The sequence below is a fragment of the Triticum urartu genome, chromosome 1 (assembly GCF_003073215.2).
Source record: "Triticum urartu cultivar G1812 chromosome 1, Tu2.1, whole genome shotgun sequence".
In the NCBI taxonomy this organism is placed as follows: Eukaryota; Viridiplantae; Streptophyta; class Magnoliopsida; order Poales; family Poaceae; genus Triticum; species Triticum urartu.
The window spans coordinates 387,178,688-387,199,851 of NC_053022.1; positions in this window are offsets into that span (position 1 = coordinate 387,178,688).

Below are 21,164 nucleotides of genomic sequence, written 5' to 3' on the forward strand. Positions count from 1 at the left end.
GACGGATTGAATATTCAGAGATGACAACACATGATATATGTCTTGCGGTATGAATACATGAGGTGACAATTGGGGTATCTTATTGATTCACTTGATATATGTTATGGCATTCAACTTGCGGATTCCTGTGGTGATATTAGGGCAATCTATGCATAGGGGTTGATGCACGTTTTTCTCTGGTAGAAACTTCGGGGTCTCTTTATAGTTATTTGTGTGGATTGAGTATTATGAATAAGAATGTGCTTTGGTGTTATTCTAGTACAAAGTCTAGGATAGATCCAACAGAAACAATAGCTTTGTGTTATTTTACTACGAACTCTTGAATAGATCGATCGGAGATAATAGCTTTGAGGTGGCTTCGTACCCTACAAACAATTCCTATCTTTTGTTCTTCGCTAATAGGAACTCGGGAGTGATTCTTTATTGCACTTTGAGGGATAATCATATGATCCAACTATGTTAGCACTGTTGAGAGATTGCACTAGTGAAACTACGGACCCTAGGCCTTGTTTTTAAGCATTGAAATACCATTTTTGTGCCCGTTTACTATTTGCTACCTTGCTGTTTTTATTTATTCAGATTATAAAAATATATTTCTACCATCAATATTACACTTTTATCACCATCTCTTCGCCGAACTAGTGCACCAATACAATCTGCCATTGTATTGGGTGTGTTGGGGACACAAGAGATTTCTTGTATTTGGTTGCATGGTCGTTTGAGAGAGACCATCTTCATCCTACACCTCTCATGGATCTATAAACCTTAGGTCATCCACTTGAGGGAAAATTTCTACTGTCCTACAAAACTCTGCGCTTGGAGGCCCAACACGTGTCTACAAGAATAAAGTTGCATAGTAGACATCAAGCTCTTTTCTGGCGCCATTGCCGGGGAGGTGAGTGCTTGAAGGTATATCTTTAGATCTTGCAATTGAATCTTTTAGTTTCTTGTTTTATCACTAGTTTGGTTTATAAAAGAAAAAAGGAAAAATGGAATTGAGGTTGCATCATATTATTGATCATCTTTATAATATCTTTCTTGAAAATGATGATTCGGAAAATTGTGCTCAATGGTTAGAAGAAGAAGTCAATAAAATGTTTGGCACAAAATATTTGAATGATGAGCATGATTGCAATGTTGTTAGTACGAATTCTTTGAATATCCATGATGCTAATGATATGGAAAGCCATAAGCTTGGGGATGCTATGTTCGATGAAGATGATATTTTTAGTCCCCCAAGATTTGATGTGCAAATTTGTTATAATGATTGCATGCCTACTATTTATGATGATTATAATGATGAAAGTAGATTTGGAGTGGTCATGACTTTATTTAGTGATGAATCCACCATTTTGGATGAGGCTTCAATTGACTATGATTACAAAGTTTCTATTTATTATGATTATGGTGATGACATGCATGCTATAAAGAATAATGATAATCATGAAACTTGTCATCATGATTTTAATATTCAATCACATGATAGTTATTTTTTTGAGTTTGCTCCCACTACTATTGATGAGAATAAATTTGCTTATGTGGAGAGTAACAAAAATTTTATGTTTATGTATCATGAAAAGAATGATTTATGTGATGGTTATATTGTTGAATTCATTCATGATGCTACTGAAAATTATTATGAGGGAGGAACTTATGCTTGTAGGAATTGCAATAATATCAAGTTTCCTCTCTATGTGTTGAAAGTTTTGAAGTTATGCTTGTTCTGGCTTTCTATGCTAGTTGATTCTTGTTCCCATAAGTTGTTTGATCACAAAATCCCCGTGCATAGGAAGTTGGTTAGACTTAAATGTGCTTTCCATGTGATTCATGATGCTCTTGTTATGTTTCAATTTTTATCTTTTATCCGAGCGTCATTGAAATCATCAAGCCTAGCTTAAAAGGCATAAACGAAAAGCGCTTGTTGGGAGATAAACCAACACTTTTACCTACTGTTTTTGTGTATTCACATGATTATGTTACTGTAGTAATCATGTTTTATTGATTTGGTTTCAATAAAGTGCCAAGTAAGACCTTTGGGATGGCTTGTGGTGGTTGATTCGATCTTGCCGAAAAACAGAAACTTTTGCGCTTAGGAAAATAATTCTCATTTTTAACAGAAGCGTGATAAAATGCTGATTCTTTTTGCATAATATTAATAGACAAATTTCTCGGGTTTTCCTAATTTTTCAGAATTTTTGGAGTAGCAGAAGTATGGTTTGAGTACAGATTACTACAGACTGTTCTGTTTTTGACAGATTCTGTTTTCAATGCATAGTTTGCTTGTTTTCTAGTTTCTATGGCTTATATTGCTTAATATAAATTGTAGAAATGATATGATACAGTAGGCATTGTGTGCAAAAAATTATGAATCTTGTATTTGACAGTACAAAAGTGAAATGGTTTGCTCTTTATCATACTAACCTATCTCACCAAGTTCCGTTAAGTTTTGTGTGATTGAAGTTTTCAAGTTTTGGCTGAGATGTCAATATGAGGAGAATAAGGAGTGACAAGAACCTAAGCTTGGGGATTCCCAAGGCATCCCCAAGGAAATATTCAAGGAAGATCCAAGCAACTAAGCTTGGGGATGCCCCGGAAGGCATCCCCTCTTTCGTCTTCAACATTATCGGTAACCTCACTTGGTGCTATGTTTTCATTCGTCACATGATATGTGTTTTACTTGGAGCATCAATTTATTTTGTTAGTATTTGCTTGATGTTATTTATAATAATGTTTTGCATCTTTTATTTCAATAAAATTGGCAATGATAGCCTTTGCCATGCTTATTTTGCAAGTATACATGTTGCTGTTTGAAAACAGAAAGTTTACCGCTGTTGCAAAAATTCCCTAGAAAAGTCAAAATGTGATAAAATGTTGAAACTTTTTGCAAAATGAGCACTGATAAATTTTCTACAGTGTGGTAACTTTTCATAATGTTTGGAGTTGAATAAGTATTGATGCTCTTGCATTCTTTACAGACTGTACGGTTTTGGCAGATTGTTGTTATGTTTGCATATAGAATGATAAGGTTCTTGCATTGGTTTATACTAACTTATCTCATGAGTTCTTGTTGAGTTTTGTGTGGATGAAGCTTTGAGATTTAGGGAAACCGTGATATACGAGGAATTAAGGAGACACAAAAGCTCAAGATTGAGGATTCCCAAGGCACCCCAAAATAATATTTCAAGAAGTCTCAAGCATCTAAGCTTGGGGATGCCCCGGTAGACTTCCCACCTTTCTTCTTCAACAATTATTGGTTAGTATCGGTTGAGCCTAAGTTTTTGCTTCTTCACATGATGTGTGCCATCCTTGGATTGTCATTTTATTTTGTTTTGCTTGTTGTTTTAATGAAGTACTTAGATCTGAAAGTTTTTTAAATAAAATAGAGTCCTCAAATAGTTGCCAAGGAGGCTAAGTAAGCGACATTCACATCCCGTCAACAAAGCTCTTTTCTGTGTCATTTACTCTTGTGCTTCACTTATATCCTATGAGTAAATTGTTGAATAAATTTAATTTCATGAAGTTGAAATCATATCATGCCTAGTGGTAGCTTCACATTGGGTTTAGAAAGTGAAATCTTCACTGGTGCGTGTTGGTGCTAAACAAATGGTTGTTAACCCCTTCTGCGACGGCATTTTGAACCATCGCCAAGTGAGTGTGGGCAATAGGGGGGTCCTTCCCACACCACCCAGAAACCGTTGGGGATAGGGACCCTACAGTACTCCTACTTGTTTCTGCTCGCATTGCCACCGCAATCGGTACTCTGTGGTGCTACGTTTATGATGCGCGGCCCATCACAAACGGCTCGCTATTATGGAACATGTATGATGCGCGGCCCATCAGAAACGGTTCACTGTTAAGAAGATTAGCTAATCATCGTACGAGTATCGGACAGGATTACGAAACGTTGGCCTGTCGTAACATCGGTTGTCGGTGGGAAACGACGCCTATGGGGTCACTGGGATCCCTTCTACGGTTGGCGGGCACGGGGTTGTGCAAAGAGCTGGTCTGGCGGTCAGAGCACAAATCGTTTACCCAGGTTCGGGCCACGGAGACGCGTAAAACCCTAGTCCTGCTTCGATGTATATTTAGGTGTTCTTGTGTCCTTGGACTAGCTGCAGTGGCTCTCTAGTCCAAAAGATCCGAATCCCCCTCCAGTACGCCTCGGGGCTCCTTTTATAGACAAAAAGGGGTCGCCACAGTTGCACACATGAGGTGGAAACGTGTACAGGGGCTGAGTCTATCCCCTAGCACCGTCGGACAAACGCATTTAATGCGCTGCGGATGTGCCCCTCTTGCTTTATTGGGGACGGCAAACAAGCTCGTCCCAGCTGTCGTCGCCTCGCCTGGCTCCGACGCGCGTCCAAGCTGACGAGGCGTTGTAGTGCCACATTGGCTGGCTGCTGGGCTGGCGCGGTGGTGGAGCCTTCACGAAGATCTGCATGCCACCACGCAGGTGCTTGCTGAGTTGGTGTAGAGGTCGTGAGCTGCCACGCAGATTCCTGCTCAGTTGGTCGAGCTGGCAGCTGTATGGCAGTGGCGGTGGAGTCTTGGCCGACGCGGGCCTGGCTGCGGCCCCGCAGGCGTCCTCGGCAAGGGTCTTGCCGAGGGCCCGACAAGGGTCTTGCTGCGGCACCGCGGTCATCCCGGCAAGGATCTTGCCGAGGGTCTTGTGGATCTCCTTGGCAAGGATCTCGCCAAGGATCGTCGTCTTCTGGTTTTCATCTGATCTTATGTGTTTATGATCTCTACAAAGATCTGCATGCCACCACGGAGGTGCCTCCCGAGCCTTGGTTCCAATATGGTGTGGGAACCCCTTGGGCTCAAGGGTGGCGTGCTCTGCTAGCGTCAGGCAAGTTGCCCCGGCAAGGATCTTGTCGAGGCTGCGGAAGCCACCCCGACAAGGGTCTTGCCGGGGGAGTCCACCTCGCCCTCTTTCTCTCTCTGCGTCTCTGGTCTTGGCGTTGCTCTGGTCGTCTTGTGCTCCAACATCCCTCCTCTGCCCTGCTTCGTGTGGCCGTGGGCGCGGCTCTGACTGCCCGTGCACAAGTTAAGGGGTGTAAAAGGAGAGCCCCTACTTTTATACACCGACAGGAGCCCCCGGGCCTGGGCCACACATAAGCGCGACACATTGTTGGGCTAGGCCCAGAACGGTGCGCGGGCAGGTGGGGCGGATTTTTACTGCAGTAATTTCTCCGTCCGCTGCGCTTCCCCATGACCCACGTTGAACGCGTGACGTGGAGGGTCATGTGTGACGTGGGGGTCATGCGTGGGGCGGTTTCCGCAAGCATGCGTCACATCGTGGTAAAGAGGCGGCTCGCGCCTTCCCCGTAAAAAGAGGAAAACGCAGAGCCGTGGCTCATTTACTGAATGGGATCGGGTCATGGTCTTCAAGGCGCCCGCGCCCCATGACCACGGGGTGGAGAACGGCCGTCTCATCTGTCCCCTTGATTTCTGCTCGCCTGCCACGTGTCGCCCATGCTCTGAAGATGGTAGGCGGTGGGTGCGGGCCTTGAATGGCGAGGCGGGGAAACGGGTCGCTGCTGATTGGGGCAGTTGGTCGGCCTCAATTCTCTGCGCCCCTGATGGTCAGATTGGCTGAGTGGGGCGGCCGAGTCCCGACCCCGCCCCTTTATAAGATGGGGGGGATTACATCCCACAATCTTTTATCGTCCCTCTCCTTCCACTTCGGCTCCGCTCTTTCATCTGCAATGGTGAGAGGGGGCGCCGGTCCTTCGACGGTGGCGGCGAGGGTCTCCGCTCGACAGCGCGCCCCTTCTTCCCAAGAGCCCGTGGCGGTGGAGCCGGCCACGAGAGGAAGGGGAGGGGGCGGGGCCGAGGCCGGCATAGCGCTCGGGGAAGAGGGGGACGGGGCGGTGCACCGGCCTTGCCTCCGCCAGCGATGCCTCCTCCGATGGAGGGCCACGTCGGGGACCAGCCTCGTGAGTTCTTCATCAGGCTGCGTCAGCCACCGCATCATCGCCTTCGTCTTCCTGCGCCATTCGCTCGAGAGATGGATCTCGATCCGCCCCAGACCCTGCGGTTGCACATGAGGGGCTGCGGGAACAGCGGCACACGGGTCGATGTCGACTTTCCTGCCCCTCAGGTCATGTATCTTTGTTGCGGATGGAAGACCTTCTCTCGCATCGATAGCCTAATGGCGGGGCTCGTTCTCTATTTCAAATTAATGGAGAACGGCCTACTCTCCATCAAGGTCTTTGGAGACTCTGGGACTCACCTGAAGTGCTGCGTGGAGAGCTCCTCTGACGATGAAGACTCCTCTTCAAGCGGGAGTGATGAGGAGGACAGCGATAGCGACGATGAGAGCGTCGAGCGAGGCCACGTCGACCTCGTCTTCGACTGACCACGTCACCCCTCCCTCCGTCGTGCGCTCTGCCGAGGGCCTTCCTCGTCAAGCTCTCCATCAGCGCGTTCCCCGTCCCTTCCTTTTTGCCTTCACCTACCTCACCTGGGAGGAAAGGGGAAAGAACGGGGATCACGAGGCACTTATCTTTTCTAGTTTGTAAGACTGCGGGCACTCGTTAGATTTCAAAATTTGTAATCCCCTTGCTCGTGTACCCATTCCTTATGAATTGTACTTGTTTGCAACGTATGAATGAAAGGAAGGGTGTTTGCCGGGTTTTGTTTGCGTGTGGGCGAGGGCTACACCGAGGAACGCGTCCTCTTTATCTTAACATAAACATGGTCTCCCGGCAACAGGCCTTGCCGTCCTCCTGTTCTACGGCCTGACTACGCTCATGCTCTTGGCGGAGGTAGGGGGCGAGTAGGATTAGGCCTTTCGCTCGCCCTCTTCCCACCGCACTACAACCAAGTTCCGGTCCAAAGTAGAGTTTTCAGACATGGGACGGAGGGGGCCGGCAAGATGGTACGAGAGCGAGCAAAGCCTTATACGTTCAAGGTTCACACGGGCGCACAGAGTGGGGAGAAAAACTTATCTGATGTTGCAGCCCCCGGCAACCTTGGCCTGCCGCGGTTAGATCCTTGTGCCTGCAGCCCCTGGCAACATTGGCTTGCCGGGGCCGGAGCGTCGGCCCTTTCTTTTTCCTCCCAATAGCTCAACAGAAATGTCCATGTACCCTGCGAACCAAAGAAGATGGAAAGGAACAGAGTGACGCACACTCGACCTCTATGCTAGGGGTTAGCCGCCGCTAAGCACTATCAACCCTAACCAAGGGAGAGACTCAACCTAGCATGCATGCTATAACTTAGGGCGCCATCGCTTCATTTATTTATGCTTAGGGTCTACGCCTGGCTTTGTACAAAGGGTTACATGCCTTGCCGGCAAGGCTTGTACAAAAGGTGGTTTGCCGGGGGGACGGCAACCGCGCCTTATGGGTAGAACTTGCGAAGATGTTCGATGTTCCAGGAGTTACTCACTGGAACACCATCTTCGGTCTCCAGGCGGACTGCACCAGGCCTGGTGACTCGTATTACCTGATAAGGGCCCTCCTACTTCGGCGTCAACTTGTTGGAATTCTTGGCCGACTGAACGTGCCGATGAACAAGGTCGCCTTCCTCAAAGCTTCGAGCATGAACCTTGTGGCTATGGTAGCGGCGCAAGCCTTGCTAGTAGCGCGCTGCTCATACAGCCGCCCGAGGACGATCTTCCTCAAGGAGCGTCGCGTCATCTTGCCGCAACCGCTCTTGCTCAAACTCATCGTAAGTGAGAAGTCGAGGTGACCCATATGTGACTTCTGTGGGGAGAACTGCTTCTGCCCCGTAAACGAGGGAGAAGGGTGTCTGACCGGTGGCTCGATTTGGCGTCGTTCTGATTGACCAAAGAACCGCCGGCAATTCATCAATCCAGCGTCGTCCGCACCTGCATAGCCTGTCAAAAGTCCTTGTCCGGAGTCCTCGCAACACTTCGGCATTTGCTCTCTTAGCCTGTCCGTTGCTTCATGGATGTGCAACAGAAGCGAAACAAATCTTACTATCGAGGTCCTGGATGTACTGCACGAAGGCGTGGCTCGTGAACTGTGTGCCGTTGTCGGTGATGAACCTGTTTGGGACACCGAAACGGCAGACTAGCCCCTTGAAGAATTTGATGGCCGATTGTGCTGTCACCTTTCTCACTGTCTCCACCTCCGGCCACTTTGTGAACTTGTCGATTGCAACGTACAAGTACTCAAAGCCCCCGATAGCACGGGGAAAGGGGCCCAGTATGTCGAGCCCCCAGACCGAGAATGGCCAGGAGAGAGGGATTGTTTGGAGCACTTGAGCTGGTTGATGAAGCTTCTTCAAATGGAACTGACATGCTTCACACTTGGTTACTAGTGTCATTGCATCATGGAGGGCGGTGGGCCAGAAGAAACCTTGCCGGAATGCCTTGCCGGCAAGGGCCCTTAACCCTATGTGGGAGCCACATATGCCTCTGTGTATCTCTGCGAACAACTCCAGTCCTTCCTCCCGGGGAATGCACTTCAATTTCACACCGTTTGGTCTTTTTCTGTACAGGACGTCATCAACGAACTGATACATGGCAGACCGGCGGGCTACTTTCTCCGGTTCTTCCTGCTCCTCGGGGAGTTCCCCTGTTTGGAGGAATCGGACGGTATGTTGTGCCCATGCCGGAGCTTGAGGCTCGACGGCAAGGACTAAAGACACTTCCTCAGCCATGGGAGCAGTTGTCTCTACTGCCAGGACTTGACACCCCGCCGGAGTCGGTTGTCCCACGGTTGGCTCAATGCCCACAGCAACATCCTTGCCGACAGCTCCTGGGAGCTCGGCGGGAAAGTACTTGCCTAGGCCTGATTTCCTTCTCTTGCTCTGCTCTGTTGATGGTTCAACGGATGGTTGAGTCAGCCGAAGCACAAAAGTACCTGGTTCCACATGTAGTTTGAAGGCAGCGCACTTCGACAGTTAGTCGGCGATGTCATTCTCCACACGGGGAACATCCTCCGCCTGTATACCGTCAAAGCGCTCCTCCGGCTTCCTCACCTCATCCACGTAGGCCTCCATCAACGGGCTTTGATAATCTTTGTTGACTTGCTTGAAAACAAGCTGTGAATCACCCCTGACGTTGAGCTTCTTGATCCCGAGGTCTGCCGTGATTCTGAGACCGGCAAGCAACCCCTCGTATTCGGCAGTGTTGTTTGTGGACATCTCCCTGGGAAAGTGCATCTGGATTACATACTTGAGGTGCTCTCCGGTGGGTGCGACGAGCAGCACACCAGCACCGGCGCCATGCAGCGAGAAAGCCTCGTCAAAGTACATAATCCAGTTGCGACTTGCCTCCTTGCCGGGGAGGGTGATCTCCTGGATCTCTTCGCCTGGCGTCGAGGTCCACTCGGCAATGAACTCTGCCAAGACTCTGCTCTGGATTGTCGAAGTACTTTCAAACTTCAAACCAAAGCTCGCCAGCTCCACAGCCCACTCCACAATCCTCCCGGTTGCATCTGGGTTATGCAATATCAGTTGCAACGCGAGGCGGGTGATGACGGTGATCTCGTGTGCCTGGAAGTAATGACGGAACTTCCTCGAGGCCATAAGGAGGCCGAAGAGCAATTTCTGCACACCAGAGTACCTTGACCTAGCTCCCTTCAAGAGGGAGCTGACAAAGTAAACCAGGTGCTGCATCATTTTCTTCATCGGTAGCACTTCATCTGGTTGCGTAGGCCCTGCCCCGCCAGCGTTGGACCCTGCCGGGGGCCTTGCCTCTTCGTCGACCTCCCTTTGCGCCACTAGTGCGGCACTGACCACTTGGTTCGTTGCCGCCACGTACAACAGCAACGGTTCTTGGGGTCTGGGCGCAACCAGTACCGGTGTAGAGGAGAGGTATTTCTTCAAATCCTACAACGTTGCTTCGGCCTCTCGGGTCCATTCCATTGGGCCCACCTTTTTCAAGATTTTGAAAAAGGGAAGGGCACGCTCAGCAGACCTGGAGATGAATCTGCTCATGGCGGCAACGCACCTGGTGAGCCGACGCACGTCCTTGATCCGCTTGGGTGCCCTGATGTGCTCAATAGCCTTGATCTTGTCTGGATTTGCCTCGATCCCATGCTGTGACACAAAAAACCCAAGAAGTTTGCCAGACGGAACACCGAAGACACTTCTCAGGGTTCAACTTGAGGTTGATCGTGCGCAGATTCACAAACGTCTCTTCCAGATCTTGTACAAGTGTCGCCCTGTCTTTGGTATTGACCACCATGTCATCCATATAAGCTTACATATTTCTATGTAGCTGGGGCTCAAAACCAATCTGGACCACCCTTGCAAACCTCGAGCCAGCACTCTTCAACCCAAAAGGCATCCGTAAAAAGCAATGAGTGCCACATGGGGTGATGAACATTGTCTTCTCTTCGTCCTCTCTCGCCATCAAGATTTGGTGGTACCCCGAGTAGGTATTGGGTAACGTAGCATAAATTCAAAATTTTCCTACGTGTCACCAAGATCAATCTATGGAGTCATCTAGCAACGAGGGAGGAGTGGATCTACATACCCTTGTAGATCGCGCGCGGAAGCGTTCAAGAGAACGGGGTTGATGGAGTCGTACTCGTCGTGATCCAAATCACCGATGATCCTAGCGCCGAACGGACGGCACCTCCGCGTTCAACACATGTACGGAGCAGCGACGTCTCCTCCTTCTTGATCTAGCAAGGGGGAAGGAGAGGTTGATGGAGATCCAGCAGCACGACGGCGTGGTGGTGGAAGTAGCGGGATTCCAACAGGGCTTCGCCAAGCGCTGCGGGAGGAGGGAGATGTGTCATGGGAGGGAGAGGGAGGCGCCAGGGCTTAGGTTGGGGTTGCCCTCCCTTCCCCCCACTATATATAGGGCCAAGGGAGAAGGGGGAGCCTTGGCCCTTCCTCCAAGGAAGGGTGCGGCCAAGGGAGGAGTCCCTCCTCCCCAAGGCACCTCGGAGGTGCCTTCCCCCTTTAGGACTCTTCCTTTCCCTTGACTCTTGGCGCATGGGCCTCTTGGGGCTGGTGCCCTTGGCCCATATAGGCCAAGGTGCACACCCCTACAGCCCATGTGGCCCCCCGGGGCAGGTGGACCCACTTGGTGGACCCCCGGGACCCTCCCGGTGGTCCCGGTACGTTACCGATAAAACCCGAAACTTTTCCGGTGACCAAAATAGGACTTCCCATATATAAATCTTTACCTACAGACCATTCCGGAACTCCTCGTGACGTCTGGGATCTCATCCAGGACTCCGAACAACTTTTGGGTTACCGCAAACTAATATCTCTATAACCCTAGCGTCACCGAACCTTAAGTGTGTAGACCCTACGGGTTCGGGAGACATGCAGACATGACCGAGATGACTCTCCGGTCAATAACCAACAGCGGGATCTGGATACCCATGTTGGCTCCCACATGTTCCACGATGATCTCATCGGATGAACCATGATGTCAAGGACTTAATCAATCCCGTATACAATTCCCTTTGTCTAGCGGTACGATACTTGCCCGAGATTCAATCGTCGGTATCCCGATACCTTGTTCAATCTCGTTACCGGCAAGTCTCTTTACTCATTTCGTAACACATCATCCCGTGATCAACTCCTTGATCACATTGTGCACATTATGATGATGTCCTACCGAGTGGGCCCAGAGATACCTCTCCGTCACACGGATTGACAAATCCCAGTCTCGATTCGTGCCAACCCAACAGACACTTTCGGAGATACCCGTAGTGCACCTTTATAGCCACCCAGTTACGTTGTGACGTTTGGCACACCCAAAGCACTCCTACGGTATCCGGGAGTTGCACAATCTCATGGTCTACGGAAACGATACTTGACATTAGAAAAGCTTTAGCATGCGAACTACACGATCTTGTGCTATGCTTAGGATTGGGTCTTGTCCATCACATCATTCTCCTAATGATGTGATCCCGTTATCAACGACATCCAGTGTCCATGGCCAGGAAACCATAACCATCTATTGATCAACGAGCTAGTCAACTAGAGGCTTACTAGGGACATGGTGTTGTCTTATGCATCCACACATGTATCTGAGTTTCCTATCAATACAATTCTAGCATGGGTAATAAACGATTATCATGAACAAGGAAATATAATAATAACTAATTTATTATTGCCTCTAGGGCATATTTCCAACAGTCTCCCACTTGCACTAGAGTCAATAATCCAGTTCACATCGATATGTGATTAACACTCAAGGTCACATCCTCATGTGACTAACACCCAAAGAGTTTACTAGAGTCAATAATCTAGTTCACATTACCATGTGATTAACACTCGATGAGTTCTGGGTTTGAACATGTTATGCTTGTGAGAGATGTTATAGTCAACAGGTCTGAATCTTTCAGATCCGTATGTACTTCGCAAATCTCTATGTCATCTTGTAGATGCAGCTACTACGCTATATTTGGAGCCATTTCAAATAACTGTTCTACTTGGAGCTATTCTAAATTGTTGCTCCATTATACGTATCCGGTATCTCTACTCAGAGCTATCCGGATAGATGTTAAGCTTGCATCGACGTAACCCTTTACGACGAACTCTTTTTACCACCTCCATAATCGAGAAAATTCCTTAGTCCACTAGTTACTAAGGATAACTTTGACCGCTGTCTTGTGATCCATTCTTGGATCACTCTTGTACCCCTTGACTGACTCATGGCAAGGCACATTTCAGGTGCGGTACATAGCATGGCATACCGTATAGAGCCTATGACAAAAGCATAGGGGACGACCTTCGTCCTTCCTCTTTCTTCTGCCGTGGTCGAGCTTTAAGTCTTAACTTCATACCTTACAACTCAGGCAAGAACTCCTTCTTTGACTGGTCCATCTTGAACACCTTCAAGATCATGTCAAGGTATGTGCTCATTTGAAAGCACCATTAAGCGTTTTGATCTATACTTATAGATCTTGATGCTCAATGTTCAAGTAGCTTAATCCAGGCTTTCCATTGAAAAACACTTTCCAAATAACCCTATATGCTTTCCATAAATTCTACGTCATTTCTGATCAACAATATGTCAACAACATATATTTATCAGAAATTCTATAGTGCTCCCACTCACTTCTTTGGAAATACAAGTTTCTCATAAACTTTGTATACACCCAAAATCTTTGATCATCTCATCAAAGCATACATTCCAACTCCGAGATGCTTACTCCAGTCCTTAGAAGGATTGCTGGAGCTTTGCATACTTATTAGCATCTTTCAGGATTAACAAAACCTTCCGGTTGTATCACATACAACCTTTCCTCAAAAATCGTCGAGGAAACAATGGTTTTTGGCATCCTATCTGCAAGATTTCACAAATAATGCAGTAATTGCTAATATAATTCCAACAGACTCTTAGCATCGCTACGAGTGAGAAAGTCTCATCGTAGTCAACTCCTTGAACTTTTCGGAAAACATCTTAACGACAAGTCGAGCTTTCTTAATGGTGATACTTACCATCATTGTCCGTCTTACTTTTTAAAATCCATCTGTACTCAATAGCCTTACGACCATCGAGCCGTTCTGCCAAAGTCTTCACTTTGTTTTCATACATGGATCCTCTCTCGGATTTTATGGCCTCGAGCCATTTATCGGAATCCGGGCCCACCATCGCTTCTCCATGGCTCATAGGTTCATTGTTGTCTAGCAACATGACTTCCAAGACAGGATTACGTACCACTCTGAAGTAGTATGCATCCTTGTCATCCCACGAGGTTTGGTAGTGACTTGATCTGAAGTTTCATGATCACTATCATAAGCTTCCACTTCAATTGGTGTAGGTGCCACAGGAACAACTCCCTGTGCTCTGCCACACACTAGTTGAAGAGACGGTTCAATAACCTCATCAAGTCTCCACCATCCCCCCACTCAATTCTTTCGAGAGAAACTTTTCCTTGAGAAAGGACCCGATTCTAGAAACAATCCCTTATTGCTTTCGAATCTGAGACAGGAGGTATACCCAACTGTTTTGGGTGTCCTATGAAGATGCATTTATCCGCTTTCGGTTCGAGCTTATCAGCCTGAAACTTTTTCACATCAGCGTCGCAGCCCCAAACTTTTAAGAAATGACAGCTTAGGTTTCTCTAAACCATAGTTCATTCGGTGTCATCTCATCGGAATTACGTGGTGCCCCTTTTAAAGTGAATGTGGTTGTCTCTAATTCCTAACCCATAAACTATTGTGGTAATTCGATAAGAGACATCATGGTATGCATCATATCCAATAGGGTGCAGTTATGATGTTTGGACACACCATCACACTATGGTGTTCCAGGCTGTATTAGTTGTGAAACAATTTCCACAATGTCTTAATTCTGTGCCAAACTCGTAATTCAGATATTCATCTGTATGATCATATCATAGATCTTTTATCCTCTTGTCACGACGATCTTTCAACTTCACCCTGAAATTACTTGAACCTTTCAATAATTCAGACTCGTGATTTATCAAGTAAATATACTCAACATCTACTCAAATCATCTGTGAAGTAAGAACATAACGATATCCACTACATGCCTCAGCACTCATTGGATTGCACACATCAAAATGTATTACTTCCAACAAGTTGCTTTCTAGTTCCATTTTACTGAAAACGAGGCTTTTAGTCATCTTGCCCATGTGGTATGATTTGCATGTCTCAAGTGATTCAAAATCAAGTGAGTCCAAACGATCCATCTGTATAGAGTTTCTTCATGCACATCTACCAACAAACATGGTTCGCATGTCTCAATCCTTTCAAAAATGAGTGAGTCCAAAGATCCATCAACATGGAGCTTCTTCATGCGTTTTATACCGATATGACTTAAGGTAGTGCCACAAGTAGGTGGTACTATCATTACTATCTTATATCTTTTGGCATGAACATGTGTATCACTATGATCGGGATTCAATGAACCATTCATTTTAGGTGCAAGACCATTGAAGGTATTATTCAAAGAAACAGAGTAACCGTTATTCTCCTTAAATGAATAACCGTATTGCGATAGACATAATCCAATCATGTCTATGCTCAACGCAAACACCAACCTCGATGGTAGAGGGAGCGTGCGATGCTTGATCATATCAACATTGGAAACACTTCCAACACATATCGTCAGCTCACCTTTAGCTAGTCTCCGTTTATTCCGTAGCTTTTATTTCGAGTTACCAACACTTAGCAACTGAACCGGTATCTAATACCCTGGTGCTACTAGGAGTACTAGTAAAGTACACATCAACACAATGTACATCCAATATACTTCTATCGACCTTGCCAGCCTTCTCATCTACCAAGTATCTAGGGTAATTCTGCTCCAGTGGCTGTTCCCCTTATTATAGAAGCACTTAGTCTCGGGTTTGGGTTCAACCTTGGGTTTCTTCACTAGAGCAGCAGCTGATTTGCCGTTTCATGAAGTATCCCTTTTTGCCCTTGCCCTTCTTGAAACTAGTGGTTTCACCAACCATCAACAATTGATGCTCCTTTCTTGATTTCTACTTTTGTGGTGTCAAACATCGCGAATATCTCAAGGATCATCATATATGTCCCTGATATATTATAGTTCATCACGAAGCTCTAGCAGCTTGGTGGTAATGACTTCGGAGAAACATCACTATCTCATCTGGAAGATCAACTCCCACTTGATTCAAATGATTGTTGTACTCAGACAATCTGAGCACAAGCTCAACAATTGAGCTTTTCTCCCTTAGTTTGCGGGCTAAGAAAATCGTCGGAGATCCTATACCTCTTGACGTGGGCACGAGCCTGAAATCCCAATTTCATCCCTCGAAACATCTCATATGTTTCGCGACGTTTCAAAACGTCTTCGGTGCCTCAATTCTAAACCGTTTAACTGAACTATCACGTAGTTATCAAAATGTGTATGTCAGATGTTCGCAACATCCACAGACGACGTTCGAGGTTCAGCACACTAAGCAGTGCATTAAGGACATAAGCCTTCTATGAAGCAATGAGGACAATCCTCAGTTTACGGACCTAGTCCGCATAATTGCTAATATCAACTTTCAACTAAATTTTCTCTAGGAACATATCTAAACAGTAGAACAGAAACGTGAGCCATGACACAATTTGCGAAGACCTTTTGAATATGTTCAGGATAATTAAGTTCATCTTATGAACTCCCGCTCAGATAGACATCCCTCTAGTCATCTAAGTGATTACATGATCCGAGTCAACTAGGCCATGTCCGATCATCACGTGAGACGGACTAGTCATCATCGGTGAACATCTTCATGTTGATCGTATCTACCATACGACTCATGCTCGACCTTTCGGTCTCTTGTGTTCCGAGGCCATGTCTGTACATGCTAGGCTCGTCAAGTTAACCTAAGTGTTTCGCATGTGTTCCGAGGCCATGTCTGTACATGCTAGGCTCGTCAACACCCGTTGTATTCAAACGTAAGAATCTATCACACCCGATCATCACGTGGTGCTTCAAAACGATGAACTTTCGCAACGGTGCACAGTTAGGGGGAACACCTTCTTGAAATTTTAGTGAGGGATCATCTTATTTAGTACCGTCGTTCTAAGCAAATAAGATGTATAAACATGATAAACATCACATGCAATCAAATAGTGACATGATATGGCCAATATCATATTGCTCCTTTTGATCTCTATCTTCGGGGCTCCATGATCATCATCATCACCGGCATGACACCATGATCTCCATCATCATGATCTCCATCATCGTGTCTTCATGAAGTTGTCTCGCCAACTATTACTTCTACTACTACAGCTAATGGTTAGCAATAAAGTAAAGTAATTACATGACGTTTATGTTGACACGTAGGTCATAAATAAATTAAGACAACTCCTATGGCTCCTGCCGGTTGTCATACTCATCGACATGCAAGTCGTGATTCCTATTACAAGAACATGATCATCTCATACATCACATATATGATTCATCACATCCTTTGGCCATATCACATCACATAGCATACCCTGCAAAAACAAGTTAGACGTCCTCTAATTGTTGTTTGCATGTTTTACGTGGCTGCTATGGGTTTCTAGCAAGAACGTTTCTTACCTACGCAAAAACCACAACGTGATATGCCAATTGCTATTTACCCTTCATAAGGACCCTTTTCATCGAATCCGATCCGACTAAAGTGGGAGAGACAGACACCCGCTAGCCACCTTATGCAACTAGTGCATGTCAGTCGGTGGAACCAGTCTCACGTAAGAGTACGTGTAAGGTCGGTCCGGGCCGCTTCATCCCACAATGCCACCGAATCAAGATTGGACTAGTAACGGTAAGCATATTGAACAAAATCAACGCCCACAACTACTTTGTGTTCTACTCGTGCATAGAAACTACGCATAGACCTAGCTCATGATGCCACTATTGGGTAACGTAGCATAAATTCAAAATTTTCCTATGTGTCACCAAGATCAATCTATGGAGTCATCTAGCAACGAGGGAGGAGTGGATCTACATACCCTTGTAGATCGCGCGCGGAAGCGTTCAAGAGAACGGGGTTGATGGAGTCGTACTCGTCGTGATCCAAATCACCGATGATCCTAGCGCCGAACGGACGGCACCTCCGCGTTCAACACACGTACGGAGTAGCGACGTCTCCTCCTTATTGATCTAGCAAGGGGGAAAGAGAGGTTGATGGAGATCCAGCAGCACGACGGCGTGGTGGTGGAAGTAGCGGGATTCCAACAGGGCTTCGCCAAACGCTGCGGGAGGAGGGAGATGTGTCATGGGAGGGAGAGGGAGGCGCCAGGGCTTAGGTTGGGGCTGACCTCCCTTCCCCCCACTATATATAGGGCCAAGGGAGAGGGGGGCGCAGCCTTGGCCCTTCCTCCAAGGAAGGGTGCGGCCAAGGGAGGAGTCCCTCCTCCCCAAGGCACCTCGGAGGTGCCTTCCCCCTTTAGGACTCTTCCTTTCCCTTGACTCTTGGCGCATGGGCCTCAGGTGCACACCCCTACAGCCCATGTGGCCCCCCAGGGCAGGTGGACCCCCTTGGTGGACCCCCGGGACCCTCCCGGTGGTCCCGGTACGTTACCGATAAAACCCAAAACTTTTCCGGTGACCAAAATAGGACTTCCCATATATAAATCTTTACCTCCGGACCATTCCGGAACTCCTCGTGACGTCCGGGATCTCATCCGGGACTCCGAACAACTTTCGGGTTACCGCAAACTAATATCTCTATAACCCTAGCGTCACCAAACCTTAAGTGTGTAGACCCTACGGGTTCGGGAGACATGCAGACATGACCGAGATGACTCTCCGGTCAATAACCAATAGCGGGATCTGGATACCCATGTTGGCTCCCACATGTTCCACGATGATCTCATCGGATGAACCACGATGTCAAGGACTTAATCAATCCCGTATACAATTCCCTTTGTCTAGCGGTACGATACTTGCCCGAGATTCGATCGCCGGTATCCCGATACCTTGTTCAATCTCGTTACTGGCAAGTCTCTTTACTCGTTTCGTAACACATCATCCCGTGATCAACTCCTTGATCACATTGTGCACATTATGATGATGTCCTACCGAGTGGGCCCAGAGATACCTCTCCGTCACACGGATTGACAAATCCCAGTCTCGATTCGTGCCAACCCAACAGACACTTTCGGAGATACCCGTAGTGCACCTTTATAGCCACCCAGTTACGTTGTGACGTTTGGCACACCCAAAGCACTCCTACGGTATCCGGGAGTTGCACAATCTCATGGTCTAAGGAAACGATACTTGACATTAGAAAAGCTTTAGCATGAGAACTACACGATCTTGTGCTATGCTTAGGATTGGGTCTTGTCCATCACATCATTCTCCTAATGATGTGATCCCATTATCAACGACATCCAGTGTCCATGGCCAGGAAACCGTAACCATCTATTGATCAACGAGCTAGTCAACTAGAGGCTTACTAGGGACATGGTGTTGTCTATGTATCCACACATGTATCTGAGTTTCCTATCAATACAATTCTAGCATGGATAATAAACGATTATCATGAACAAGGAAATATAATAATAACTAATTTATTATTGCCTCTAGGGCATATTTCCAACAGTAGGCGTCAAGGAATGACAGCAGATCACACCCGGCCATGGAGTCAACAATCTGGTCAATGCGTGACAACGGAAAAGGGTCCTTGGGACAAGCCTTATTGATATCTGTGTAGTCAATACACAGCCTCCACTTCCCATTCGCCTTGCGCACTACTACCGGATTGGCCAACCACGTCGGATGGAGTACTCCTCTCACCAAGCCTGCCGCTTCCAACTTCCTGATCTCCTCCGTAATGAACTCCTGCCACTCCAAAGCTTGCTTCCTGACCTTCTGCTTGACGGGTCACGCATGAGGACACTCATCAAGATGGTGCTCAATCACCTCCCTGGGAAGACCGGAGATGTCGGATGCTTGCCATGCAAACACGTCGACATTTGCCCGCAGGAAGGTGACGAACGCGCTTTCCTATTTGCTGTCTAGGGTGGAGCTTATGGTGAAAGCCCCTCTCGTGCCATCCTCCTCGACAGAAACCCTCTTGGTCTCTGGTGGTGCAGCTCTGGATTTCTTGCTCTTGCCGGTGGAGCTCTCTGGCACGTCCTCGACGGGAGCACAACACTCCGAAGAGGTGCGCTTTTTGGAGTGGGTGCGAGAGGTCTTGCCGGTCTTCTTCCCTGCCGGGGCTCCAGCGACAGGAGCGAGTGCCTTGGCGGCAGTCGCTGCAACTGCTTCCCGGTAGAGTTGGTCGGCACAGATCAGTGCATCCTTCTTGTCGGAGGGGACGGTGATGATGGTCATCGGCCCAGGCATCTTCAGCGTGTTGTAGGCGTAATGTGACGCTGCCATAAACTTGGCTAGTGTCGGGTGGCCGAGAATACCATTGTAGGGCAAGGGGATCTCGGCTACATCGAAAACAATCCTCTCCATCCTGTAGTTTAACTCGCCTCCAAAAATCACGGGTAGTGTGACCTTACCCTTCGGCTGACTCCTCCCCGGGTTGACCCCTTGAAACGTGCCCGTCTCTTCGAGGTCTCCATCAGAAATCTGCAGCCTTTTGATCACAACGGGCGAGATCAAGTTCAGACCAGCCCCGTCGTCAACTAGCATCTTCGTCACCTTGAGGTTGCGTATTGTTGGCGAGACCAACAACGGCAAACACCCGACCGCAGTCATGCGGTCAGGGTGGTCCTTGGCGTCGAAAATGATAGGTGTGAAGGACCATTTTAGTGGCCTCTGAGCATCGAGGGATGGTTCCATTGTTGTAATCTCACGCGCCCACTGCTTGAGTTGGCGGTGAGAAGTGTGCAACGAGGCGCCCCCGTCGACGCACATGGCCTCCACGGCCTTCTGGAACTCGTGCTCGCCGGACTAGTCATCTTCATCATGATCATCATCTTCTTGCTTCTTGTCGCGGCCCCGAGCAGGCCTCTCTTGTTGATTATCCTTTCCGCAGCAGACTCCTTGGCCGCCACGCTTCTTGCCAGACCCCTCCGCACCATCCTGGCCCTTCTCCTTGTCCCGCCTTCATACTCGGCTTTTTGCTTCTCAGCAAGCAGCTCGACTTGCCGGCAGTTCTAGAGGTCGTGGCCCTTGGTGCGATGGATCTTGCAATATTGATTGTCGGAGCCTCCTGGCTTGTCGGCGGCCGCCAAGGCCCGGAAAGCGGAGCACCCAGCAATTTCCTTGTCGGGGTCATCTGCCTTGGCCTTCTTGGCAGCACCGGCGTCCTCGGATCCCTCGACGGCAAGCACGGTCTTGCCCTTGCACTTCCTGTTGCAGCGCCGGCCCTTTTTCATCGGGGTGGCCGCGTCTTCGTCTGTGGAGTCGGTTTCCGCGCCGGCGTCCTCGCCGGGGTACTTCCTCCCCTCTTCCGCTCGAGCGCACCTATCAGCCAGAACATAAAGTTTGGCCACATCCTTGACCTTGTTCATTGCCAGCTCTTCACGCATCTTGCGGTTGCGCACATTCTGATGGAATGCGCTGATCACAGCGGCGGGATGAACATCTGGGATGTTGTATTGCACCCGGCTGAACCTATGTATGTACTTGCGCAGGGTTTCACCTTCCTTCTGGGGGATGATATGCAAATCGCTTGCCTGGCCATGAGCTTGGTGGCCTCCGGTAAAGGCGCCAACGAACTCATGTTACAAGTCCGACCAAGAAGAAATGGAATCCGCCGACAAGTGCATCAGCCATGACATGACATTAGGTTTGAGTGCCAGCAGGAAATAATTGGCAAGCACCTTGTTGCCGCGGGCTC